General features: G+C 45.4%; 1 protein-coding gene across 18 annotated transcripts in view; it reads right to left on the bottom strand.

Annotated features, from left to right (window-relative positions):
- Window positions 1–16,341, bottom strand: part of ZNF536 (zinc finger protein 536) — a 448,340-nt gene that overhangs the window by 192,215 nt on the left and 239,784 nt on the right. The gene's annotated exons all lie outside the window — the stretch shown is intronic.

The raw sequence follows: 16,341 nt of genomic DNA, 5'->3' as shown, positions 1-16,341 counted from the left end.
CCCTTCTCACCACAAGCTTCTGGAAGCTGGGAGCCATATCTGATACGCTTGACTCCCGTAGGCTGTCAGTGAATGGCGAGCAAAGGGCTCTGATGCCAGCAGCCACCTGCGGCTTGGCTAGGTCTGCAGGCTGAGGAGGTTCCATTTGCAGGGGGAGCTGAAGGCCGGCCCCTTTGCTGGGCACTTTCCCGCCCAGACAGTTGGGGTGCAGAGCTGTAGGCCCTCTTCCCCAAGGACAAGTTATGGGAGAGGCTTCGCCCTTTCACTCACCTAATTGGGAAGTATGTACCATTTCTCACCCTCCAGGGGTTAAGAAGTCATTGGAAAGCCAGACAGACAGGGTCCCTGCCTCGTGGATCTTACAGTCTCATGGGGGAAGAAAGACATTCACCCCAAATTACCCCGATAACTGAAGGAGGTGGCAATGATATCTGTGAAGGGGAAAAGCAAGGCAATTCTGGGATCATAAAGCAAACGACCCCATTAAACACTAGGGCTACCTGCCTGGTTTTCTCTCGTTATCTTCACCGATTGGGTAAAAACAGTCATAATGCTTTAGCCTTAAATATTCATATTTGGTATAATTATCCTCTGTCTGAAGGTCCGTAAGTGGTTTTTTCTTTGTCTTAGCTTCTATTAATCTTTTACCTTTCCTCTTTCTAATCTTTTCTTTTTCTTTGTAGTACCTTTTAAATATGTTTTCTTAAACTCTTTGTCACTGTTCTTTACACTTTAAAACTTTAACTCTGTTAGTTTTATTTTTCAAATGTCTAGTTTCCAGCTCTCTCTCTCTAAGTTGGGAATTTTGTTTTTAAAAGTATTTATTGTCTTACTAACTAGTTATCTTAAATCCTGTTACTTTTCATCTTATCTTTCTAACTTCCCCTACTTCAACTTGTAACCTGTTCTCAATTTTTTCATTTTATTTTCTATTTATGTTCTGTAAGATGCTGTGCTGTATTTATCTTATTTGCTCCGTAAGCAGAGAAGAAGCTGGCGGAGGAGCATGCCCTCCGCCCCAGGCGGGTCCCTTCCCCCATGCTGCCTGATGCCTTTTTCCTCCCAGTGTCCCAGAAGTCGCCTCTCCAGTTCCCTTCAAACGATGCCCGTCTCCTTCGATAATGATTCTTGAACAAACACCTCTGGGGCTAGTTACCTAGCAGAGGTCACAGGCAGCAAACCCTTTGACGTGGTGGCCTTCCCCAGATTCATGTTCATTTTAGTCTCTTTAGCAGAGTTCTCAGTCCCTAGTTGGCTGATGTGAGGGAAGGGTCCCACTGGGGAGAGACCTGCCTTTTAAGGCATCTGAAGAGCTGGAACTCGACGCTGGAGAGGTGCGGAGCCCAGAAACAGGGACCACAGTGGTAGAGGTGGGCCCCCTTGTGGGGCTGGTCCACAGAGATGGCGGTGGGTCATTCACAACCGGGCTTTGTTGTGGTCTCTCTCCACAACAGGAGTAGCTTCTGTGTTTGGGCTTGCTTTTACCTGATTATAAACTAATACATGATAACTGCAGAAGGCTACAAACCAAAGATGGGCTTCCCAGATAGCGCTAGGGGTAAAGAACCTGCTTGCCAATGCATGAGATACAAGAGACGAAGCTTCCATACCTGAGTCAAGCAGATGCCCCGGAGGAGGGCATGGCAACCCACTCCAGTATTCTTGCCTGGAGAATCCCAATGGACAAAGGAGCCTGGTGGGCTACAGTCCATAGGGTCGCAAGGACTCGGACACGACTGAAACAACTTAGCACACGCACACTCGTAAACCAAAGACACACATAAAGAAGGAAAATGTCCGTCTTAAACACTGCTACCCTGAGACAACCATTTGGTTTTACATTCGTTCAGATTTCTCTATGGAAAATATGCATATTTAATTATAGTTTTGTTTTTACCGAAAGAAAAAACAAACTCAGAAGATCATGTTATACACACTGACTTTGTAATCCGCTGTCGTCACTTCATAATATATTACAAATATCCTTGCAAGTCAAAAATACAAACCTGCAGTATCGTTTTCAACAACTGAACAGAATTTCATATGAAGAGAACCACGGTTTCCTTAGTCAATTCCTTTTTGAAGTGCACTTAAATTGATTTCAAAATTTTACCCTTATAAACTGAGCTGCAATAAATAAAGTTGGCCAGGGAGGTCTCTGGTGACCTAGTGGTTGGTTAGGACTCCCAGCTTTCCCTGCTGTGGCTCAGTCCCTGGTTGGAGAACTGAGACCCTCCAAGCTGCACAGCATGACCAAAAGAAAAAAAATATACTTGATCAAACATTTTTGATTATCTATTATTTGAGATATAGATAGCTAGATGATAGACAATCTTTGCAGATATATATAGTAATACTTTCGTAAGGGAAGAAGTGCTAAGAGAATGAGTAGATATCTATTATATTTAAGGACTTTGACATGTTTTCGTAATTAGTCTCTAAAAACTTTGTGTAAATATAAACACCCACTGGCAGACTAAAGAGTGATTTCTCCCAACCCTACAGAAAACACTCATTGTTATCAGGCTCATAAATCTTTGACAGTCTGAGGAGCAAAGGCATAAACAAATAAACCAAAACTATTTTAAATTGTTTCGTTTGATTGTTAATCAGGTTAAAATATTTTCATATGTTTACTGGCCATTTGTTTTCTTCCTCTGGGACTCGCACGTTCCTATTTGGAGGATCCTATAACATCCTGGTTAGAAACAGGCGTGCTGGTTAGGGCTTCTTTAAGTCTCAACCTCAGCAACAAAGTGGAGATAACAACACGGATGCAACATCCACGATAGCAGCATCTGTACCTGTGGAGCCTGAACATGCCTGACACAACACAGGGATTCGGTGGATGTTTACTGAAAGAAAAGAGGGAGGGAGGGAAGAGACAGTCCTCCCTTATAGAGCTGCGGAAAGGGAATGCTTGTAGAATCTTCTGTTCACTTCCTGACACACAGTGCTGTGCTCAATATGCCAGCAAATCTGGAAAACTCAGCAGTGGCCACAGGACTGGAAAAGGTCCGTTTTCATTCCAATCCCAAAGAAAGGCAATGCCAAAGAATGCTCAAACTACCACACAATTGCACTCATCTCACACGCTAGTAAACTAATGCTCAAAATTCTCCAAGTCAGGCTTCAGCAATACGTGAACCGTGAACTTCCAGATGTTCAAGCTGGTTTTAGAAAAGGCAGAGGAACCAGAGATCAAATTGCCAACATCCACTGAATCATCAAAAAAGCAAGAGAGTTCCAGAAAAACATCTAGTTCTGCTTTATTGACTATGCCAAAGCCTTTGACTGTGTGGATCACAATAAACTGTGGAAAATTCTTCAAGAGATGGGAATACCAGACCACCTGACCTGCCTCTTGAGAAACCTATATGCAGGTCAGGAAGCAACAGTTAGAACAGGACATGGAACAACAGATTGGTTCCAAACAGGAAAAGGAGTACGTCAAGGCTGTATGTTGTCACCCTGCTTATTTAACTTCTATGCAGAGTACATCATGAGAAATGCTGGGCTGGAAGAAGCACAAGCTGGAATATCAATAACCTCAGATATGCAGATGACACCACCCTTATGGCAGAAAGTGAAGAGGAACTAAAAAGCCTCTTCATGAAAGTGAAAGAGGAGAGTGGAAAAGTTGGCTTAAAACTCAACATTCAGAAAACAAAGATCATGGCATCTGGTCCCATCACTTCATGGGAAATAGATGGGGAAACAGTGGAAACAGTGTCAGACTTTATTTTTGAGGGCTCCAAAATCACTGCAGATAGTGATTGCAGCCATGAAATTAAGAGATGCTTATTCCTTGGAAGGAAAGTTATGACCAACCTAGACAGCATATTAAAAAGCAGAGATATTACTTTGCCAACAAAGGTCCATCTAGTCAAGGCTATGGTTTTTCCAGTGGTCATGTATGGATGTGAGAGTTGGACTGTGAAGAAAGCTGAGCACCGAAGATTTGATGCTTTTGAACTGTGGTGTTGAAGAAGACTCTTGGGAGTCCCTTGGACTGCAAGGAGATCCAACCAGTCCATTCTAAAGGAGATCAGTCCCGGGTGTTCTTTGGAAGGAATGATACTAAAGCTGAAACTCCAGTACTTTGGCCACCTCATGCGAAGAGTTAACTCATTTGGAAAAGACTCTGATGCTGGGAGGGATTGGGGGCAGGAGGAGAAGGGGATGACAGAGGATGAGATGGCTGGATGGTATCAATGACTCGATGGACGTGGGTTTGGGTGAACTCCAGGAGTTGGTGATGGACAGGGAGGCCTGATGTGCTGCAATTCATGGGGTTGCAAAGAGTCGGACACAACTGAACTGAACTGAAGTGCTCTTAGGTGGGCAATTTTTTTCTCTTGGTTGGGGTATTATCTTTGTTATTGATTTGTGGGAACTTTCTCCACACAAAGAATATTAACTTCCCATCAGTCAAATAGTCCATCTGTATTTTCTTTTGTCCTTTTTTTCCTTCTAAATTTAAAAATAATATGTGTTCATCACACAAAAAAAGTCCCAATAATGCAGAAATAAATTTTTAAATTAATACAAATTATCCTCAATCTTGCTGCCCATTTGGCCTGCAGAGAAAGAAACAGAAGCCAAAACACCAGAGGTGAGAGGTATGGGATCCTTCAACCCAGGGAGTGGGGGATGGGAGAGTGGCTGTCTCACCACCCAGTGATGCCCACAGGTGCCTGACCCCAAACCATGCTCGGCTGACCTCACAAGGGGGTGATGAGGGGCACCTGTTTTTCTCAAATGCTCCTTTTCTGCGAGCGCAACTTGGAGAACATTTCTATTATTTGCACAACGGATGTGGATGAAGATACTCTCATAATTTTCCATAAATGGAATCATAGTCTACCTGCTGTTTTGTAGCCCACTTTTTTCATTCAACAATATGTCATGGGCATCTTTCCAAGTCAGTAAATACAGGTCAGCCTCATGTATTTAACGGCTGCAAAGATTTCCTTTACTGTTCTTTGATTATTGACCGTTTGTATTTCTTCTTCTCTGAATTGCCTGCTCATGTCCTTTGACCACTTTTCTATTGGAGAATTTGTCTTTACCATATTGATTTGCAAGAGCTTTTCCCTTTGTACCAGGAACATTAACCCTTTGTCTATCACATATGCAGCAAATATTTTTTCTCATATTGCCTTTTGCACTTTGTGGTGTGAGAGATGTTTGTGCATGTGTGTGTCCACACATGCACGGGTATGCACACTGCTTAGAATTATTTAATTTTTATGCATTTAAATTCATTTAGCAAATATTTATTGAGTACGACAGTTCACCAGTACTCTGCTCAGTGAAGAAGGAGTAAATCTGCCAGCCTTTATTCTTAGAGATTCTGGCTCTGAGGTTACGATTAGTAATGGCATCCCCTTCTCCACAATTACAAAAATACTTTACGTTTTCTTCTTGGCCTGAAGAGTGAGTTAGAAGTCCAATTTTTTAAAAAAGAGTGTTTCACATCCCTAAACTCATTCACTCATCCCAGAAATTTGACACCAATTTCTTTAACTCCTTTTCTGGGTGATACCCATAGAAACAGAACTCTGCTGGCCAGCCTACATCCCCACTTGCTGAAGGGTCAGTAAGTGCATTTCATATCCTATGTCCTTTTTCCTAAGAAAATAAACCATCTTGAGAAGACCTGGGTCCATGCGGGCTAACAGTGATGTGATGAGGAGTCTCTCCCATGAAGACCTCGGGGCTGCTCTCCAGAGAGGGTCCAGCCAGGTTTGCCCTTTCCACCCTCCGTGGCCATGACCTGGCTGTTCACGGCTTGATCTCTCTTACCATGTCTCATGGGGGAAGGTCACCCCCTGGCCACCCTCAAGTTTAAGGGTATGCACGGTCTCTCGGTGCTAAAGAAAACTCTCGCCACCTGCATTCGCATCGGCCCGCCCTCGCGCCAAAGGATGCAGACCCCTCCACCTCCCAGAGCTGGCTCTCTGTGCTGAGACTTAACTTGCAGCCCCTTCTAGGTTAGCCTCCCACTTCTCAAGGAAAGTGCCTCTCTTCTCCCTGGAGCAGACTTAACACCCAAGGCATTTGGCTAGGTGGGTCCTTCAGGGAAGATCTGGAGAGGTCAACAGGAGCTGAAATTTTATTTTCGAGTTACTAGATAAATTCAACCCATCTAGATTTCACTCCCCCCACCACCACCTTTCACCACTGCCAAATCCCTAACAGTCTCAAGGTACCTCCCCTGGACCCACACCTCTGTGATCCCAGTGCACAAGTGACTTCCCTGAACGACCTAGAACCAGATAAGACACTGTTGGGGTGGTCCTCAGAAGATCTGCACAAGATACAGAATTATTGCGAATCAAATTCTATTTTCCCACTGACTTACATGATCATCTCAAGGATGTGTTATTCTCAGTACTGACTGGTCTTTAAGAAGCAAGCTCTTCAATCACTTTACTTTTATAAAATGAGCCCCTGATTCCCCAGCTGATAGAGGAGACAGGGTCCATGTCCATGAGAAGGGTTTAAGGATAACAGGGCAGACCAACACATAAACACATGAAATGTAAGCCACAGTGCCCGTAAAGACAGGACGGCGAGTTCCTGATACACGGGGACCCGGGGCAAACACCAGGAAGCTCTGTACAGTGTGTGCACTGGTTATGAGCCTGAAGTCACATAACCCTACGCTGAATCGAGTAGCTGCCTTTTGCTTTTAACGTTCAGCTTCTTTTAACTTCTCAAAGCCTCGGCTTCGTTTCCTATGAACTGGGAGTGACAGCAGTGATGCTTACCACTTAGGGATGCTTTGTGGAGTCCATGAGACAAAACGCCTATAGAGCTGGGCATGGTATCTGGCACATATTAAGCCTTCAGAAAATATGGAGAGTGGCTGTGCTGCTCTTAGTATTCTGTGGATAATCCCTTGAATAAGGCATGAGGGAGGGTGGGAAATTTTTCATAAAGTAAACAATTTGCCCCCAGTACTCACTTTTGCCATCTGAGATGTAATCCGGGGTAAAAGACTGAACCTCTGGTGACACAGCCTGAATAGAGCCCAATAGCACCAAGAGGAGGGGCAATGAGGCTCAAAGCCAGGGGAGTGGGCAGGGGGAAAAACCGAGGGCTGAGTGAGAACGGGGCCCCGGTAAGGTGGTGGCACTGCTGGGTTATGACAGGTGCCATCCTCTGAGAGCTAACCCACTCTGAGTCTCTCCCAGATCCCCAGAGCAGGGGATATCTTGGGTTGTTGGAAGCATGACCAGAACTACAAGAAGCAGTCTTTCCTGAAGCTGTGCTATCAACTGGAATTTAAGTTCACCCAAGAAAACATCTGCTCCAAGCGAAACAATTTTAAATAATCTAAGAAACTGCAGGAAAAAAAAAAAAAAAACTAACTGTCTTGGCTGGGGCTGCTATATCAAAATACTGGGCGGCTTATCAACAATAGGAATTTATTTCTCACAGTTCTGAAGGCTGAAAGTCCAAGATCAGGTCTCAGCACACATTCAGGCTCTGGTGAGAGCTTGCTTCCTGGCCTGCAGAGGGCTGCCTTCTTGCCATATCCTCAAGTGACAGAAAGGGAGCGATCCAGCTTTGGGAGGTCTTAAAAAGGGCATGGGTCCCATTCATGAGGGTGCCACCGTCATGACCTGATTACCTCCCAAAGGCCCCACCTCCAAATACCATCATATTGGAGACTAGACTTCAACATATGGAACTTAAGGTTAGCCAAACATTTGGTCCATAAGCTTAGTTGCTTGGGAAAAATCAGCTGGCCCCAAAATGTGGACTTGGGAGCAGTTCTGGAAGGAAATCTGGCTTTGGATTCTGAAGCCCCATGGTGAGGGGCCTGCACACTTTGACCCACTCTGAGGTCAGCCACAGGAGGGACGCTTCACCTCACCTTCACTCCGCCTGCCACCCTTTCTTTATGCCTGCCCACTGCAGCCCCTGAGCAGAGACCTCCACCAAGCTCTTGCTGGGTGTGCAGTATCCAAGGCCAAGAAGAATCTGAGTCTTTAAGACCCTTCTCCTCTCAGGCTTGAAGTCAAGGAGACCTATTGGAGGACAGGCATCTGGAGAAGTCAGAACGACTGCTTTGCAAAACTAAGATAATCATATGAAATTTAAAAGTGTGTAAGGCACATCCTGTGTAAGTCTGAGGTAAAGTCTAAGGTCTGGATGTGTGCATATAAAAAATGTAAAGCAATCTTATTAAGACACTGTGACATTCTAGCAGTCCACACATATATACATGTACGTATACAGGGCTATGTGTCTTTTATCTAGCAGTCCCTCAAAAAAGCACAGATCCTGTATATAGAAACATGTTTTTCTATTGATTGTGATTATATTATTGGAGATGTGCTCTTCTGGGAAAAGAGGTGGTCTTTAAATACATCAAGCAACATTCAATAATGTAGCAATTTATTAAGATTACACATTTTAAGGAAAAATTAGAATTCTGTTTCCACAGCATCTGAGATAAAAAAGAAGAAAAAGAAGTACCAAATATGAGTGAAAATAGCCAGGCTTATTTTTATTCTTGGCACTGTAACCTAAAGGCTCCAGTGAAACCAGCAGCGACAGCTCAGCTGAACAGGATGGAGCCGGATTCCGAAGGGCCGGCTCTCCGCTCGCACCCCCGGGAAGCAGAGGCGGCGGCGGCGGCGGAGGACCTGAGGGTCTGGCTGTGGGACCCGACCTCCCTGAGCCTCATGCTCCCCTCTGCGACATGGCGCCTGGCACCCACCTCATCGAAAGGACCCAGCCCTGGGACACAGCAGCTGCTAACTCCCTATTTCTCACACTCTCATTTCTCTCCTCTTGTAGTTCATCATTTCCTATAGGCCAAAGAGGAACGCAATTTCTCCAGTCACTCAAAATACACAAGGAAAAGAGAAATGGGGGCACACATCTAATGGACTACCTATGGCGGATGCGGATACAGCTGCAAACTCAGTAAATGAGGCTTCCCGGGGCACCCGTGGACTCTGACCCTGCTTAGATCTCCTGTGTCCAGTTCCTGCGTGCCAAACAAGGGACCGCACACAGGTAACCACAACCCCACCCTCAAACCCACTTAAGCGGCCTCCTTGTGGAGAGCAACGTCTTAAAATATAACGCCTAACAATGCAACGCCTAACTCGGCGTCCTGTGGCCTCTTCAGGAGCATCCTCCAGCTTTCTTGTTTCAGGCCACCCCAGTTGAGCCCCACACAAGCCCAGGGCGGGAGGACAGGGGCAGCCCTGAGCCCAGGGCTTCATCTACAGCTCCGTGAAAATGAGGGATGCAAAGACACACTGGAGTGCCTTCACTGTTAAAAAGAAGGAAAAAAAAAAAAAAAAAAAGTGGGCTTAAGTCAAAAGTCTCCTTTGGTGATAAAGATTACCACGCGACAATAGAGCGAGATGTGTCAGGAGCTGGCCCTCTCTCATCCACGCGGGATGCGTCCCCCTGCCTGCTGGGTCATTGTGCATAAGGAATGACCCAGCCAATGGGAAGCCTATGGGTGGCTTATGCATGTTGTGATAAAATGTAAATGCACTAGAAAGGTCACTGGCAGAGTGATCATTACCATTGTGCAACTCGGACCAATTTGCCATTCAAGAGCATCATCGATGACTCAGGCCATTCACCGTGCCTCTTAAAGACACACACCCGGGGGCACACCCACGACTGATGGGCATTGTGGCTGCCAGTGTCTCTCGGTGTGTGTGTGTCAACATCTGCAGACACTCCTTCCCTGGCATTTAAGCAGAGCTAAAGGGGAGGGGAGGACTGCCACTACGTCTACATCTTTGGCAAATAATCCCCCACCTCGGAAAGGGCATTGAAGCCTCTGAGCTGAGTTCCCCTAGAGGGCTCCTGGCCTACTGCTCTGGGGCCAAGGCTGTGCCTTTGGGGGCAGAACACCCTCACCCATGCCCTAGTATGGAAGGAGGCTCCACCAGCATCATGGGGCACAGAATAAAGGCAGGAGAGCCCCCTTTTCCCACGGTGACCCAGCTCACCTGCTCTGGGGCCAGCCTGAGACAGTCTCTGCCACGTGTATCCACAGAGGCCTTGAGCACCTAATGCACTCAGAAGGCTTGGAACTGTGTCCTCTGAGCCCCCGTCTCTACTCTTTTGCCTCCCAAATGTCATTTCCACTCCCCTAACTGCCCTGGCTGCCTTCCCCAAACCTTCTGTTCCCAGTGAGGGTTTGGTTCATCCAGTCAATAAAATTTTCTCTCACACCCATTCTGTGCAGCTCCCGTGCTGGTATTAACCAAACCCCAGCTCCCTGTCCAGTCCACTCTGTGTCACAGGACAAGCAAGTATATGGATCATTAGATGTCCTCCCACCCATCTCCAGGAGGAAGCATTAAGAGCCTAAAGAGATGTTTGGGAAGAACCGTGGGCATTCCCAGGGGTGACAGGTAGCCTGGCAGGGAGTGGGGCAGTAAAGGAGAACTTCATGGAAGAGATGGCACTTCAGCTGAGTCTTAAAAGATGGGTAGAAGTTTAACAAGTCAAGAAGGCAGAGGGCATCCCAGACAGAAGGGAAAGAGGATATAAAAGGACTAAGACATTCCCAGGTTGGCCCAGGGCCCTTCACGTGGTACAGGGTAAAAGGAAGAAGAAACTGCAGGAAAGGCGATCTAAGGCCCAAGTTCTCCTTACTCCTGGAGACTAGATCCCCAGGAGCCTTAGGAATGTGCACGTTCCTACCCTCAAGAAGCTCATCCACCGAATATTTACTGAGTCCCTGCACTGGTGGCATCTTCCATCTTTAAGGCAGCTGTCGTCAGTCAACAGCTTGCCAATAATAACAAAATTACTGCTGTTACTAGATCCTGATGTTTTTGAATCCTGAGGCTTTTGACCACCTTTCCAAAGGTAAAGCACACTGCTGCTGCTGCTGCTGCTAAGTCGCTTCAGTCGTGTCCGACTCTGTGCGACCCCATAGATGGCAGCCCACCCACTGCTAAAGCCATCCTCAACACAGACAGGCCTCCCTGCTCCACCTCAACAGGAATCTCTGGTGGCAACTTCTGCTTCGTATCTTGCTTCCACGAGCACACGTGCTTCCTTCCTTACTGTGAACCCCAGTCTGACTGGACCCGGGAGCCAAGAGGATTTTATTCAATCAGAGACCTCCGTGAAATGTGCTCTGGGCTGAGACCGAGTCAGGTAGCTGGTCCCAAGTTTTCCTTGGCTGTGCATCCTCAAGCAGGTCCCTTCTGCCCCACCTACGGAAGATGGTACTTCCACAGCATCTCCCCATCCTGATTCTGTGACTTCATAAACAACTGCAGCGCTCTCTGTTGGGCACGCTAGTGCATCTACTTGTGTGTCCAGAGACCAGCACGTTTCCTTCCAGGCCCCCTTCTCACATCCTCCTTTCCTAGTTCAGCACAGGAACCATTATTTGTTCATTTATCCAACAAACATTTACTGAATGCTCAGAGCTACTGGGGACACAGCAAGCAGATAAAACTTCCTCCTCTTCCTAGAGCCCATCATCTTCTTTGAACTACCAGAAAGTGTTCACTCGCCATCTTACACATCATTACCTACAGAATATAGCCAGGCTCTCACTTGATTCTCACCTCCTTCTATGAGGAAGTAGGACAAATAGTAAGCTCAATTAAGTTATATCATGTAGGAAGTATGATGAATTTGCATGACTTACCCAATGTTCCAAATACTACCCAAAAAAAAAGCTGAGTCAGGACCAACATCTTCTGGATTTTGGCCTAACTCACCGTCACCGGCTGAACAGTTTTTGACCATAAGGTGTAATCACAGGAAACATTCATAAAACCTCATAAAACCCATTCCCACGTGTTTGGTGGGGTATTGTTGAAGGGGTCTCTAAGCTCTGACAGAAGGCCCTTAAAAGGGCCCCTGGAGTTACTCTGGGCTATGCCTGCTTTTGTGCTATGGGGCTGATGGAAGGATGGAAGGAAGAAAGGCTAGGGAGTCAGCTGGAGTCCATTCCACTCTCAGAAACTGAGTCCAAAGTCGGCCTGCACCTTGGAAGCCGCCAGGCCAACCGCTACACTCTTCAGAGGGCAGAGTCATTCCAGTCTGGCCCAGAAGCTTTCAAAACCCAACTTGAAAAACAGAAAGGGCTGCGTAAAACTTCAAGGCAGAGGAGGCAGCCTGTGGCTGCGAGGACTCCAGTGCGCCTGGGGACGACAGCAGCTCCATGGGGCAAACTGTGCGTTTGCTGGGATCCTGACATTTAGCTTTCATGGTCCAGTCACACCTGCTCCTCCCAGAAGTCTACCAACTATCCCTGCTTCTCTGTCTGCCCTCTATCTGTCTATGCAGATTTCCAAGCCAAATCGGTCCTCAATTCAGAATCAAATATTCAGATTTTTCTAAACAATGCTTCTATATACAACTAATTATTCAAGTGTACCAGACCTTTTTTAAAAGAGCTTTTATCTTAGCAACAAAAATCTAAATAGAGGGAAAGACTGAGGATGAGGAGAAAGACACAGAAGCTCAAACGCCTTCTTTCTGTGCAATGACTGTTCCCTCCGTGGGTCTGAGAAGAGCTACAAACTCCCCAGGTATTAGAAGAATCACAGGAAACCTGAGCTCATCCCTTAACAGAGATGCCTAGTACCTCACTTCTGCCTAACGCACAGCATCCAGAATTTCATGCAGCCAGGAGGGCCTGCTCAGCCAGACCTAGTGCTCAGGAACAACGGCTAAGAGGAGCTTAACAGGCTTCCCCACCATGATGTGTGGTTTTTCTCAGCAAATTCAGGACTTCTATGACCAAACATGGCCAAACTCTGATCTATTTCTGAAGGACAAGGATGCTTTCAAAGAACTCAGTTCTACCATAAATGCAGCCAGTGATGTGAGAGTTTGAATTTCTACCACCTGGATGCTCTAAAAGGTTCCAAATTATGGATTTGTTTTTCTTCTTTCTCTTGCTCTATGTGTCTATAAAATGAGCCTTTTAATCCAGCAAAGCTTGTCACATTTTCAATTTCTGTGCTAAGTAAAACAACAAAAAGTAAATTAGTGTTGCATATGTAATGGACATTAGAAAAAAGTCTGAAGGAAATTCTATTAAGCCCACTGCTTGGTTACCTCGTTCTTAACAGGGGCATGCCTATTTCTAAAGCAAAGCCTTACATTTTCTCCAACAAAGGTTTGACGTTCACTAAAATGTCAGCTAAAGTTGCCAATAAATACTTACTCACGGCTGGTGACTAGGCAGGGAGGGGAGGTTTAGTTACACACATTTTCATTAGTACATATACAGTAGAAAAAAATCTTCTAGTACTTAGAAACCAAAGTCATGACGGCTGCCCAAAACTATTTGCACTGAGAGATGGGCAAAAAAAAAAAGAAAAAAGTGAGTAATAGCAAGGGAGATATTTAAGGAAAGCAATGATTGAACTTTAAAAAAATACTGCAGACTCAAAATGCTGGCGGCAGACTGACTGCTATTTTAACCAAAGCTGCTGATTTCTGAGAGGTCTTCTGCTTTTACATATTTGCCTCTTGCAAATGTTGGGCGTTATGGCGCTGAAATAGGTGTGGCTGGCTCTGAAATTCAAGCTCACAGCGGTGCCTGTGGTCCGTGAACCAGTCCTGACAGGGCTGGCTAGTCAGAAGCAAAACTGGCTAGTTTTGAAACTACCATAGTATATGCTTTATCTCCACCGCATTTAAAGGATTTACCTATCTATCCTGCTGCAGACCCACTCATTGAGTAAGAGCCAACAGCATATGATTGTGTTAATTAATCTGCTATTGTGAGTAAAGGAACAGCTGCAGTGGTCTCGTGGATACGTTGTCAAAAGAAAACAATGTAATGTTAAGCCTCTGACTGCATATTCTGTTACAAAGGAGGTTTATGAGAAGTTAAATTCATAAATCACAGATCATTTTTATAATAATAATAAATAATATCTGACCTTTAAAAGGAAGGTTTGAGTGTTCTTAATTTCAGCTTGAAATATGTTCTGATATATGATACCTAAGCTTTAACCCAATTCTTTGTTTTGAAAACAAACATTCCCCAGAAATGATGGGAAGGGGAAGGCGCTATAGAAATGACCTCTGACTGAACGAGATCCCTGCCATTGTAGTTCTAACAAAGATCAGAGCCCAAAATATCAAGTTAAAAGAAAAACTTGTTGGCATGCGTCCAATGTCTCCTATAATAAAAACGCAATTTCTAATACTATGCAGAAATGGAGAGAAAGGGTACATTCATTATGGGAAACACACATATTATTTACATGGGCTTTATCTTTCTTTATGCAGATAAGGCACAGAGAGCACTTTCTGTCTAATTGATATTCTGTGTCCCTCCATGGTCCAACCTTCCCACCCCTACTCCCACCCAAAATGCAACCAGCACTCTGCGCCCCCCCTGCGTTCATCCAGCCCACGAGTGGTCAAGGCAAAAGAAAGTGAGCTGGACAAAGGGAAATAAAACCTTGTGTTCTGGGGCTTAATCCAGGGCAATAAATGGTAGCAAAACTCAGAACAAAAACACAAGACTGATCAAGGACTATAAAGTTGAACTAGGGCTAATGAGATTTTTAAAGAATAATGTCTTGTATATCTTTGAAGAGCACTCATTAAAAAAAAATGGGGGCTCCCCAACAGACCTGCGAGAAGGGACCCCTACACTCGGACACTACAACGCGCTCCTGTTGGGCACAATCTGGGGGACACTCGAGGCTGACACTGAGATTTCCAGCACCTATCATTCGAGAGAATTCTTCTTACTACATAGGCCTCAACAGTATCCAGTTTCCAGTCTCCCCCGTTTTTAAATGAAAAATCCATTTGAGAGAGAAGACAAACCATCTGACTTCGGAATGCTGGGAGGGAGAGGGCAGGAGAGACAGATGAAGTGGGTCTGATCTGTGCATCCCTTCCCTTTGTTCTGGGAGACCGCAACAAAGAGAGGCTATTTTTAGCTACGATTGGCATTGTATTACCAGGTACGTGTATCGACCTGATAACAAGGGAGGGGCTCAGAGCTCCCCCCTCGACAAACACGACAGAGCCATTTGCGGCAGGAGCTCACAAGCCCCAGGAAAGCAAACTTGGAAGAATGGTCTTAACCCAGAAAACTGTACTAAACAGGAGATGGGAGGTCTCCTGGTTTACTCTGCTCACCTTGTGCCATTGAAGGAACAATACCTCCAGAGTGCTATTCTTTCTAAAAGTTGCTTCTCTTAGAAGACATCTTAAAGAAGTTTATGGGGAGGAAAATTATTATGGGGAGGTAATTATCCAAAATACCCTGCCCCTTGAGCCAGGACACAGCTGACCATTTATTCTCAGGAAGATAAGCATCATCACCTTTAAGCCACATCACCTGAGATTCTCTGAAACGCCCTGGCAGACGTTTAAGCCATAGTTAAACACTCTTCTGACTGGATGTTGCCTCTTTAGCCGCCCCCGGGAGCCCAACCCCAAGATCTCCAGCGCCTGCTCACTTCTGTTCCCTGCTGACGCCCCCAAGCACAGTGCTGCCCCACAAGCAGCTGGACCATTAGTCACTGGGCTGGGGTGTCTGGCAAACAAAGTCTTCATTATTATCAACTTTCACATTTTTTTCTTCCAAATCCAAATTTCTCACTTTAAAATTTAAAAGCCCTTCTTTTTCTTACACCAAAATAAAAACTCTTCAGTGGGCAATCCCGAATACTTGACATTTCCTGGTATTGTACCACAGCAAGAGACACATGGACTTGGGGGCCTTAGGACATACTTAGGAGTGAGTGGCCTTTGGGTAACAATGGTGCCTTATTCCTGCTTTACAGGAAGACCACGTGGGAGGAGGAAGGAAACGCCCATGGCTGGCCAGCACAGAAGCTTCATCTCCGTGTTCAAACTTATCTGCTGGCAAGGGGCGCCCACGGTGACCCTATAAAGTTGCCACACAAAGCAATTTTGAAACCAATGGTCCCAGTTCCGCTTCCACCATGGGTTCAGCAAGGGATGTGACCATTATTTTCCATCTGTAAAATGGAGACCTGCCCAATGATACAGATCCCTCCCAGAGACGAAAGGGTCTGTATACAGTAAAATGCTACTGTTGCATATTTATGACTCTTCTATCCTGATGTAAGGAAACTTGCTTAATAGGATCTTCTCTCTCGTCACCCATTATCAAGAAAGGATGAACAAAAAGATTTAGGTTATTCAGCAACAACAACAATAAAAAAACTATTTGCTGGTCTAAGAAGCTGTTAACTTGGTTAAGAAGAAAAATCATTAGCAATGGCTTTTATTCTCCCATAATCAGGGTTGCTCTTGCTGGCTCACACACATGTAAGCCAAATAGGATCCTTACAAAACCTTCTAACTTAGTTAAAA

This window comes from Bos taurus, chromosome 18 (genome assembly GCF_002263795.3).
Source record: "Bos taurus isolate L1 Dominette 01449 registration number 42190680 breed Hereford chromosome 18, ARS-UCD2.0, whole genome shotgun sequence".
Taxonomy (NCBI): Eukaryota; Metazoa; Chordata; class Mammalia; order Artiodactyla; family Bovidae; genus Bos; species Bos taurus.
Note: the sequence above shows the minus strand (reverse complement) of the source record. Positions and strands in the feature narration are given on the sequence as shown.